Source organism: Dendrobates tinctorius, unplaced genomic scaffold (assembly GCF_039654945.1).
Source record: "Dendrobates tinctorius isolate UK_male_01 unplaced genomic scaffold, ASM3965494v1 ptg000022l, whole genome shotgun sequence".
Lineage (NCBI taxonomy): Eukaryota > Metazoa > Chordata > Amphibia > Anura > Dendrobatidae > Dendrobates > Dendrobates tinctorius.
This window is the reverse complement of record NW_027361690.1, coordinates 76,990,655-77,002,838: the sequence shown is the minus strand read 5'-3', so window position 1 is coordinate 77,002,838 and position 12,184 is coordinate 76,990,655.

The window sequence follows — 12,184 nt, the reverse complement described above, 5'->3', positions numbered from 1 at the left end:
CACAAGTTCCAAATGTAGTGTTTGGTGAACTTTTTTGTGGTTTCTTTGTTGGAAACAAACTCAAAGTATGTGAACAAAGAATTGAAACTGATAGTATCACCAACTTTTTGGAGCTATTACAATGCAGGCAGGTAACCTACAATGCAAAAGATGAGGCTCCAAAAAAATTGGGTAATACTAATCTGGCTGCGCCGGCAGGGCACAAGCCAGAAAAAAAGCTCCTCTATCTACTCCTATATAGTGTTTGCAACCAACCAATGTTGATGGATACGGATGGATGCACACTAATAGGAGAAGAAAAAATGAGCTGCACTCAAAGACAAATATGTGTGAGGCAGTGACGCACGTTGAGCGTCCTACAACCAGACGTAGCTGCAGGACACTCTACTCTGCGTGAGCTGCACTCACACACAGTCAGAGACCTCTCAGACAGCCGTGAACAGTGCAGCTAAGTGGGCACTGGCACTGACAGGCTGCAGAAAGGCTCCGCTGTGTACTCCTATATAGTGTTTGCAACCACCGTAGATGGAGACGGATGGATGCACACTAATAGAAGAAAAAATGAGCTGCAATAAAAGAAAAATGTGTGAGGCAGTGACACGCTGAGCGTCCTACAACCAGACGTAGCTGCAGGACACACTACTCAGCGTGAGCTGCACTCACACACAGTCAGAGACCTCTCAGACAGCCGTGAACAGTGCAGCAAAGTGGACACTAGCACTGAAAGGCTGCAGAAAGGCTCCGCTGTCTACTACTAGTGTTTGCAACCAACGTATATGGATACGGATGGAAGCACACTAGATTGAAATTATGTAAAAAATGCAGCTCAAAAATTAAAAGATGTATGAGGCAGCAGTGAGGCACGCTGGGCAGCCTACAACCTGACGTGGCTGCAGGACCCACTCCACAGCGTGAGCTGCACTCACACAGCTCTTGCAGACAGCTGTGAACACTGCTGCTAGGGCAAAGAAGGCTACAGTGGTGGTTTATGTAGCCTGGGTAAAGCACTAGATGTTTGGTGGAATCGCTATTTCTAACTGTCCCTCACAGTCTTCTACAGCAGCCTGTCCCTAACTGAATTCACAGCAGAGTGAACCAGAAATGGCGGCTGCGGTGGCTTTTATAGTGCATCATGACATCATTTCGGCAGCCAATCACAGCCATGCCAATAGTTAACATGCCTACATGCCTAACAGGATGTGCCCACACTTCGGAGGATTCCCATTGGCTTAATCAAAGCAAGCAGGCTCATAGCATGATGGGAACTTCCGATTCTGATTCCGGTATCCGATATGACAAAAGTATCGGAAGTCAGTATCGGAATTCCGATACCGCTAATATCGGCCGATACCCGATACTTGCGGTATCGGAATGCTCAACACTATTATCATCCAATTACTTTGATACAAATTGAATGTCCAGCCAATTTCCAGTAATCTATCAACTTAGAATCTTGGCAGATTTGCAAGTCACTAGTGAAGTCCGTAAGACTTAGCACATTAGTCACATTACCTAAAAGAGTGTATGTATCGCTGGAATCATTTAATGACAAAAAAGAAGAAAAAAAAAATGAAGCACTCAGGGAAGCAGCTCAAATTTTATAAGAAGAACAAATGATCCCTTTTGACCTGATTTCAGGTCCTATTTAATGAGAACCAGTTAGGTCAGGATTCCCTGAGTAAGCAAAAAGAAAGCATATCCACAGCATGTCCATGTCATGAGTAGAAGTCATAAGACCAAGGGGAAGTCAAAATTATAATCACACTGTGCCTTCCTTGTTCCCACTGCATCCCCTCCATTCCAGTCATCGGGGGCAGTGCACGCACAGCATTGAGCATTTATGGCTGTTCTTCATTTATGCCCACTGTTTAGTTGATTAGTTTCCCACTCAGCACATTTACAGACCCAGTGTGTTTGTGATGTTGTTTCCTTCTATACATGATGGCTGCTAGCTATGAAAGAAACATGATTTGAATACTAATTTTAACCCCTTACCTGCTCCACCTTTACTTAAGCCCCCGTCACACACAGCGATCTCACTAGCGAGATCGCTGCTGAGTCACAAGATACACTGCGGGTAACTAAGCGACGTGCGTCGCTTGTTACCCCCGTGTCGCTGGTCCTGATTGCTGGTGAAGCTGCCTGTTTGACAGCTCACCAGCGATCACGTAGCGACTCACCAGCGATCCTTACAAGGTGATATCGTTGTCGGGATCACTGGTGAGTCGCTATGTGTGATGGGGCCCTTAGATAGTGAATGTTGAATTAGAAAGTTCCCTTCAACAATGTGTTATGCGAATACACTTTATTTAACATGCTCTATTCAAGTTTGAATAAAACTTTTCATGGGTCAACACCTTAAATTCAAACAACCAAACCTTCATTTAAATTGCCAATGTCATATGTAGGCAAAACAACAATAAGTTTGGGTATATGATCTGACCATTGGACCTCTGTGTGTATGCTGCCAGTGGCTGCCTAAAAGTGACTTATCCATGCTGAATTCAATTCCCATAGGGTAGGAGGAAAATATATTCTATTAAATCCCTCATGATATATATATTGAGAAGCACTGATTTACCCATATGTTTCACTTACCAAGTATGATCTAGCTAAAAGACTCTTGATTTTATTCATTTCTAAGACCTGTTCCATCACCTACTTATATGGAGGTTGACTATCAATCCATTAAGCAGCAGCGGATCTGATTACATGTCATTTGTTTTACATTATGTCTCTTTTCTTAGCACTTTTTTTGCTTTAAGTTAGCACTTCTTTCTGTGATTTGGTGAGTAGAGGGTTAAAGGGCGACATAAAAATAGCCAGCGTTGTGATTAGCACCTGTCATGGGTCTTTCACAAAACTTCAGCTGTCAGCTCCATTATTATGATATGCAACTTTTTCTTTGGCTTCAGGCTACAGGTGTGGTTTCCTAAGATATCCTGATTGAGAACATTAAATAAGACAAACTGCATTAACACTTCTCACTTCAGGTTTTTCTGCAAATTTGTAGAGAAAGCTTAGATATTTAGCCAGTGTTGGCTGAATATGGGATAAAGGGTTAATTTAATTTTTGCTTTATAGTCATGTATGTTATCATGCTAACATTGTGGCAGGAATTATTGTACTTTTCACAATATTATACTTTGCTGGAGTGCTACAGGGAATGTAATGTATATATAGTGCAGTAAGATACGGCTATTGTTATTGATTTACTTTTGGAACATTTTTTTCATACATATAATATTTGATATGGGCTATGAGGTAGATTCTGTCAGCCATAGATCAGGGAGAGGAATACTGACTGAAGGTGATGATGGCACAGAAGGCAGAACTTAGAGGATGACACATTATGGCTGGTTTCACATTTGCGTATCGGTGTGCAGCGTTTGATCCGCATAGATCCGCATGCGTCATGCATACATATCTTCAACATAGGGACATGCATTTGCTTGCGTTCACTTGTGGATGCGTACACATGAGTCATTTAATGGTGTGCGGCGAACGCAACATGTTGCATTTTTTGAGGCGTCAAATATGCGCAGCCACACGCATGCACATGAGTGCGGATGAAGTGCGTCAAAACAACGCATTACTGTCTATGGGAATGCATTGGTACTCAAGGACATACAAGACAGCAAGGACCAATTCAGCAGGGTATGTAGAATGGCAAGCAGAGCAGGAATACCAAAAGGAACATGACTTTGAGTGTGAATACACACAGGAACTGTAGATGTATAATTAGTCAAGGACTTACAACAATTAAATGATGAATGGCAGAGTTGTATGCTATCAGCTGACTGATGGTCAATGGTCGAGACATATAAAATGAGCAAACAAGTGGTTAACCACAAGCAGGAAGGATGAAGAGAAATATTTTATACATGCTTTCAGAAAAGACTTCAGTTGCAGAACCAAAGGTGTGTGAACAGCAAAATTAAGCACAGAAGAGTTTACTATGCTTTAAGCAGATGTATGGTTAATTGCTCATCCACAGTATGCCTAGAGGCTGCTGTCCAGTGCCAGTCTCTGGATCAAATAACAGCTAATCAGTGTGTGTTGGAGGAGACACTAAGCTACTTCATATTGAAAACCTGTTTTATAGATGGATCATCAATATGATGCAATCGGAAAATGATCATTCCTGATTATCAGCTTGCTTAAAGGAGCCTCAAAGAGAGTATATTACCCCCACAACATAATTTAAACTAAGCATATAATCAAATAGGAGAGTTAGCCCCTTTTAAAAAAGCTGGTGCCTGCTCTCCTTTATTACTAGAGTTCCTAGATCAAATCGCAAGCACACAGCCCTATCCTGTCTGCGCCAGCTGCTCTACTACTTTATTACACACGAGATAGAGTTGTGTGATCTAGGAACTCCGACAGTGAGTGAGTGCAAGCACCAGCTTTCTCGTGAGACACCGATTGCTCTGGAGTCTATAGGTTGTATTAATGAGAGGTCACTTTCCTGCTTCCCCATGCCACTTTCAGAACTGTATACATAGATAGCAGCCTCGCCCTTCGCAAGCTAATGCTGTCAATCACCAAAGAAAGAGGCAATATATCCAAATTTAGGGGTTGGAATGTCACATTGAAACTGCTCAGCCATGACAGAGGTGCAATGAGCACCTTAATTAAAGAGCGTTTATTACACAACAGAGGGGCAGATTTTTACAGTAAGGATATGACTTTTATAGGGTCTAAGTCCACTATTTGATTATATGCTTAGTTTAAATTGTGTTTTGAAGGTAACAGATTCCCATTAATCTGTGTACTAATACATAGAGTTTGTAGTCAGGTTGAGGAAAGGACTAAAAATAGGCATTCAAGTTTAAACAAATTATCATCTAGTTACTGGATAGGTGATAAATTGCTTCATTTTTGTACGCCCAACTGCTGGGTCCCACTGATCACCAATGGTGAGCCTTGTGCCATGTTCCCACTCCACCAAAATGTTGAGACCAAGAGAAACTGAATAAAGCTGTGCCCTATCACTTCATTCAAAGTTTATGGCACTGGTAAATGCAATGCTTGGCTACCGTTTTCATTACCATTGACTTTGAATAGAAAAGGGGAATCTCATGCAATACCCGTCACTCCATTCAACCACTCATGGCTGCAGCCTTGAGTCTGAGGGGCAACAGTGGACACAGGTCCTCCTTTCTGGAAATCAGTTGGGATTCCAGTAGTTTGATCCACACTGATCTAAAAATTATCCATTGGATAAGTGATAATCTGTCTAGATTACAAGGGGTCTGTGCAAAAAAAATCCCTTTTCTCACATATCTAGAATCATAGAATCATAGAATCGTAGAGTTGTAAGGGACCTCCTGGGCCATCTGGTCCAACCCCCTGCTCAAAGCAGGATTCGCTAAATCATCCCAGTCAGATGTCTGTCCAGCTTCTGTTTGAAGACTTCCATTGAAGGAGAACTCACCACTTCTTGTGGCAGCCTGTTCCACTCATTGATCACCCTCACTGTCAAAAAGTTTTTTCTAATATCTAATCTGTGTCTCCTCCCATTCAGTTTCATCCCATTGCTTCTAGTCTTTCCTTGTGCAAATGAGAATAAAGTTGATCCTTCTACAATGTGACAGCCCTTTAGATATTTGTAGACAGTTATTAAGTCTCCTCTCAGTCTTCTCTTTTGCAAATTAAACAATCCCAAATCCTGCAACCTTTCCTCTTAAGACAGGGTTTGCAGACCGGTCACCATTCTGGTCGCTCTTTTCTGAACTTGCTCCAGTTTGTTGATGTCTTTTTTACAATGTGGTGCCCAAAACTGGACACAATATTCCAGATGAGGTCTGACCAAAGAGGAGTAGAGGGAAATAATGACTTCACGTGATCTAGACTGTATGCTTCTGTTAATACATCCAAGAATTGCATTTGCCTTTTTTGCTGCTGCATCACACTGTTGACTCATATTCAGTCTGTGATCTATTAGTATACCCAAGTCTTTTTCACATGTGCTGTTGCTTAGCCCTATTCCTCCCATTCTGTATATGCTTTTTTCATTTTTATTGCCAAAATGTAGTACTTTGCATTTTTCCCTGTTAAAAACCATTCTGTTAGTTGCTGCCCACTTCTTCAATTTATTTGTATCTTTTTGAATCCTCTCTCTCTCTTGTCTAGTATTAGCTATCTACTTCAATGGGGAAAGAAGAATAAGTCAATCCCCGAAATCTCAGAGAAAAGACTGTTTGCATTGAATCCCAAATACATAGAGGGGCTATTATCCACTTGTAAGATGCCCATATTCACTAATAGGAGCGATGGATATAGAGGACCCCTTTATGACACAACACCTTTAATTGCTTTTTTACGTTTACTACTAATAAAATGAGATAACGTAAAAGGTTTACATTAAGTCTAATGAAAAATCCCACATAATGAACCATCCTTACATGGTAGATTTTAATAAATGAAACACTGTGTACTTTCTGGCCAGACAGGCAAATGGTTTTCAATTCTGCCAATTTGGAAACTGCATTCTTGCTAATACTCCTGTCAATTAGAAGTTCTAAGACTTTAATTCTAAGTTTGTTTAATTTTAACAAAAAATATATAAATAAAACATACACTAAACGTTCAAGGATACAAATCTTCAAAGCATCAATGATTTAAAAAAAATAAATAAAATAAAATAAAAATAATGAAAACCCCTAAAAACCTTTCAAATTATGGACAGGCTGTTTCATTTTGCAGAATAAATTGTTTGTTGATCATGTGTAGATCTGTGGTGCGTTGACGTTTTGTCTTTGATCCTCTCTATGCAGTAGCGGGGAAGTAAAAGAGAAGAGATACTGCTATACTGGAAAGCATCCAAACATAAATGAAATAGCTGAGGGCAAATATATGACAAAAAGTCAAATCATTACTGGAATTACTAATGGTCTTGTGTGGTTTATTTCATTACTGTATTCATGACAAGCTTTACAAGGAGAGAATAAGTTAAATTGTGCTTTTGCCTTTGGTATGGTATTAAGAAAATAGATTTATTGCATATATTAAGAGTCATGATCATGCGTAATATAGAGCCTCATTATACTTTTTAACCACACTTTAGATCATATTTTACACAAGTAGATTTAACAGTGTGAAATATCGGCTCACTAATAACCACCTATTTAAGTTTCTAATGAGGAAAGTGTAAAAATGTTTGCAAGAGCTTTTGTCACATATGTGCACCAGAGAGGGTCATTTATGGTATAAAGAAAAGTTAATAATAAAGCTCCATAATGTGGATGGTTCATTAAAGAACTGCAATACTCGCCACAAACACACCACCACAGATACTATATAAGGTAGCTATGATCCCTACAACTACACTGCTGTCCAAATAAGTATTATCCTAAGGAGTGGGGAGGGTGCTCTCTGCATGCTTATATAGCAGGCGCATATTTCTTAGCAAACACATTGTTATCAGTCATCTCAATCCATGTCCCCAGTTATGACCTACTTTGCCTATTTCAAACATACTGCGATTAATTTCCTAGAAAGCTATATTAGCTTTTTGAGTGTTTAAGAAACTTTCTTTTTTTGTAAATTGAGTGGAAGTTTTTATTGGGAACATTTTACATTACATTTGGTATCACAGTTATCCTGCGCTCTACACTGAGCACTTACATCGGGGTTTTAATTTAAATGACCGAGTGACATAATTCAGAAGACACACCCAACCTGCTATTCCCTATAATGAGGCAGCAGAGTTACTCTGGCCTCTGTTCAGCAGTATCCTTCTTTTCAGAAGTGCACAAAACTGTTTTGGCACTGTTACACAATAAAAACTATTTTATAGACAAAATAATTATTTTTGCATCACTGTATTCTGAGAGCTATAACTTTATTTTATTTTTCCACTGATGGTGCTGTATGGCACGTTGGCTTTTGAGGGAAAATATGACATTTTCAATGATACCATTTCTATTTACACTCTATTTTTTCAATACATTTTATTCCAGTTTTTGATGGTAAGATGAAAAAGCATCGTTTTTTGCCTTTGCTTTTTTATTGTGTTTACTGAAGGGGTTAATTACTGTGAAAGTTTTATAGGTTGAGTCGTTCCGGACACTGCAATATCAAACGTGGACTTTATTTGTTTGTTCATTTACATAAAAATACTTATTTTTGAGTACAATATATTTTTATCTTTTATGTGATTTTTGTTTTTTAATATTTTTACAATTTTTTGCCATTCATTTGCTTTGTTCCTTGCACGAGCATTGCAATGCTTAATAACTGTCAGTTCTACACTAACACACAAGCTTGTTAGATCATGCTCTGCGCATGGCTTAAGGGGCTTGCCGTAGCCACGTGACCCAGATGTCATCACAAAGATCACCATGGCAACGAATGGTCCCTCACAATGATGTTGTGGGGTCGCCGATCAGAAGGGTGAGGGAGCTCCCTCTCACTGTCTTCTAAATGCTGTGATAGTTATCGATCGCCCGGCAGCTATGAGGAGCTGTGCAAGTGCATGATCGCCATGACGTATATATACTTCATTGGTCTGGAAGTCCTTCCTTTGCATGACTTATTGATACGTAAAATGTCACGAAGAGGTTAATAAGTCAAGGTCTATTTAGGACTTAAGAAGTTAATATAGGCAATACCCATGCAACAAGATTTTGTATTATACAGAATAATGCTGCTGCTTCAAAGGAATTAATGGGCATAGTGCAATATTCAATCAAAAAATATCGCTATACTGTAAGGACATTAGTGCAATTACATCAGACTAATATCTGCACCAATAAAATATCTAGTGCAATATATTATAATGTATTATTGGTAACAATATAAGCACAATAATATGCTGATAAGTGAAGTTTAGAAATACATTGTGGATGGCAGTACCGTAACTATCCATGCATTAGTAAAAAACTTGGGGGTGAATTGTATCTGTAACCTGATTGGTGTGCTTCATTATAAATTACCATTACTAATGGGAGAGCAGCTTTGGCATGGGGGACAGAACCTCTATATAAAACATTCCCTAATGCTGCACCATCATATACCATTATTTGCGACAAGGGCATATTGACAGATAAGAGAACAGAATGAATCACAGGGGTGCACTTACATTACATCTGTATCCATAATACTGCCCTAGTAATTAGATTAGGACTGTAGTAGATAGACTGTACATAGCGTGGTCTATTGGCAAATTATATTTTTACTGTAAAAAATAATAAAGGTTATATTTCATCGTATTGGTCCACTACAGACAGTGAATGTGAAAACTCAAAACTTCCCATCGAAATCTATAGGTCTCTGACAACAAACATTAATGTCGACATTAAGACAGTTACAATGACAGACGTGTATATTTTAGTATTTAGTTTGAAATGTTGTTTTTCATTTTCTTGAACTTTTCCTTTGGTTGCTTATCCATTGCTTCTCACACTGGGAATATGTAGGTAGGAGCTTGACAGCTTTGGTAAAGATCCCTCACACGTCTATACCAAGACTTTCAAAAGTTTATTTGTGATTCTACTAAAATAATGAGACACAACCATTGAATGTATACTGATGGTCTTATAATATGCCATTATTATTGTTATCATCATCATTTTTTATTTGTTTTTATTCACTGTTGTGTTGTCAATGTGACGATCTGGCTTTTGTATAAAGTATAAACTGATGAATGGACACATAGTGTTCCAGCTTTGTTTTTGCTGCTTCTGAATGATAAACTGCGAAAAGTTAAAATTTGACGATAAAATCCTAGATGAGGAATCCCAGTCTGAGCCATATATAAATTGATAACACTTCCAAAGTATTGTCTATTATCAATCCCCTGCGCTATGCACTTCCTTTTGTTCTCCAGAAAAGAGTAATATATTTGATAATTGAGAACCCTGCTGTTAACCCAACTTCCTTAGGTATACATGTGCTCTTTACCTAGGGGAAAATATTTAATTTCCTTGCAAAATAAATCATTAAATGATTTGTCATTGCAGCGACCTACAGTAGCCGTGGAAACATATTACGCAATCGTGACCATTTTATCCCGTAGAACTGAGAACGAGGATTAAATAAAACCGTTTTTAAAGTTCTGTCTATATATTTATTGGGCAGCACCAGTTCCCAGATGCAAATGTATCCTCTGCACTATGTAAACTTGTACCCTGAAGCGCTGCATACATGTAATTCTTATAGTTATGTCTCTTATCCCAAATAGAGGTACTGTACATAAAATACGCTACGACAGGGATAATAAACACTGCAAAATCAAGTCCAGGAAGGTGAAATCCAGTAATGTCACAAAAAAGATATAATAGACAATGTGTTGATACAGAACAAAAATAATAAACATGATATATCTGCGCAAAGATAATCAACAGTGATGTCACAGTGTATGGTGCACACAGGTTATAAAGAGTTATTTCATGCTGTCTTGTCATAGCATGGGAGTAATATACACAGGTCTGAGATAATGAGTGGAGGGGCATCATAGATAAAGGCTTAAGATCACATTGATGTCACAATTAAAAACACAGCATTATAATGTATGGATAATCATGTCACCGCAGAAGGATCATAAATAGAGCATAACAGAAGAATAATGGAAATGGTGATGTCACTCATCAGAGATTCAAGCACTGGTGTTGCTTTATGTGTCTGCTGTGTCCCTTCTGGCCTAGGGCTGTACTGTGACTGCAATGTCTGCATCCCTTATTGCAGAGTTTATCTATTTATACATTCAAGGGGCACAGTGGTATATATTTTAAATATTTAGGGGCACAACATAATTGATTTACTTTTTTAATACAAAGGGCTGAGTATATATTATATACAAAAACATATATATATATATATATATATATATAAAATATGGTGTAGTGACCACTATGTTCGCTAGGGGGCACTGTGTGGGTGTCCCAGGACGGGTCTGCAGGCATATCCATTGTGGTAATGTGTATAGGATGCTGAATGACCGTTATGTATCCCAAGACCATAGGTGGCCTTGTGATGGAAGCTTGAATATGTGTATTGATCAGCTGAGGTACTGCTGACGTTTCTGTTACAATGTGTCAGGGAAGCCTGTGTGTGGCTGTGTGTGTAATAGGACCTTTAGTGAGGTCATAGCCATGTGATCATCTGTGGGTGTGGTTATGGACCATATAAGGTACCTGAGGTCCGGTCACATGAGAGAGAGCGCATGGATCTGATTGGGCCATGTGGAAGGTCCCGGCAGGCCTATGTGGAGGAAGGTGTGCTACCTTCCTGAAGACCACGTGCTGAGGCTGCTGACCTGGTGAGGCCTGTGTATATTGGCTGTATGCGAGGAGGGATAAGCCTCCTGTGTTTTGCTGAGGCTCCAAGACTGAGCCTGAAATCATGGATACTTATGCTTTCTTTCGCCTGATCTAAAGGCTATTCCTTATGTTATGTGCTGGATTATGGGTTATGGAGCAATAAACCTTGAGAACTTTTAAAAGGAACGTGCCTCCTGATTGATTCCCGTGGCTCCTGAGCGAGTGGAATCCCTACAATATATACAGTATATACACTGTATATATATATATATACAGTTGTGCTCAAAAGTTTACATACCCAGGCAGAATTTTTGCTTTCTTGGTCTTTTTCAGAGAATACGAATGATAACACCAAAAGTAAAGCGCCATGGAATAAATGGCGCTATATAAATGCATAATAATAATAATAATAAAGCATGGAGGTGGATCGCTGATGTTTGTTGGATGTATGAGCTAGAAAAGCACAGGAAACGGTCAAAGTTGAAGGAAAGATGAATGCAGCACATTATCAGCAAATACTGATGTTCATGGGACGTACTTGGACCTTCAAATACGACAGCGATTCAAAACACAAGGCCAAGCCGACATTTCACTGGCTACAGCAGAACAAAGTGAAGGTTCTGGAGTGGCCATCTCAGTTTCCTGAGCTCAATATCATTGAGCCACTCTGGGGAGATCTCAAGTGCACAGTTCATGCTTATGCAGCCCAGGAATTTGCAGGAACTGGAGGCTTTTTGCCAAGAACAGTGGGCAGCTTTACCATCTGAGAAAATAAAGAACCTCATCCACAACTACCACAAAAGACTTCAAGCTGTCATTGATGTTAGATGGGGCAATATATGGTATTAAGAAATGGGGTATGTAAACGTTTTATCAGGGTGATTTGGATGTTTTGGGTTGTCATTATGATTTAAAAAGAG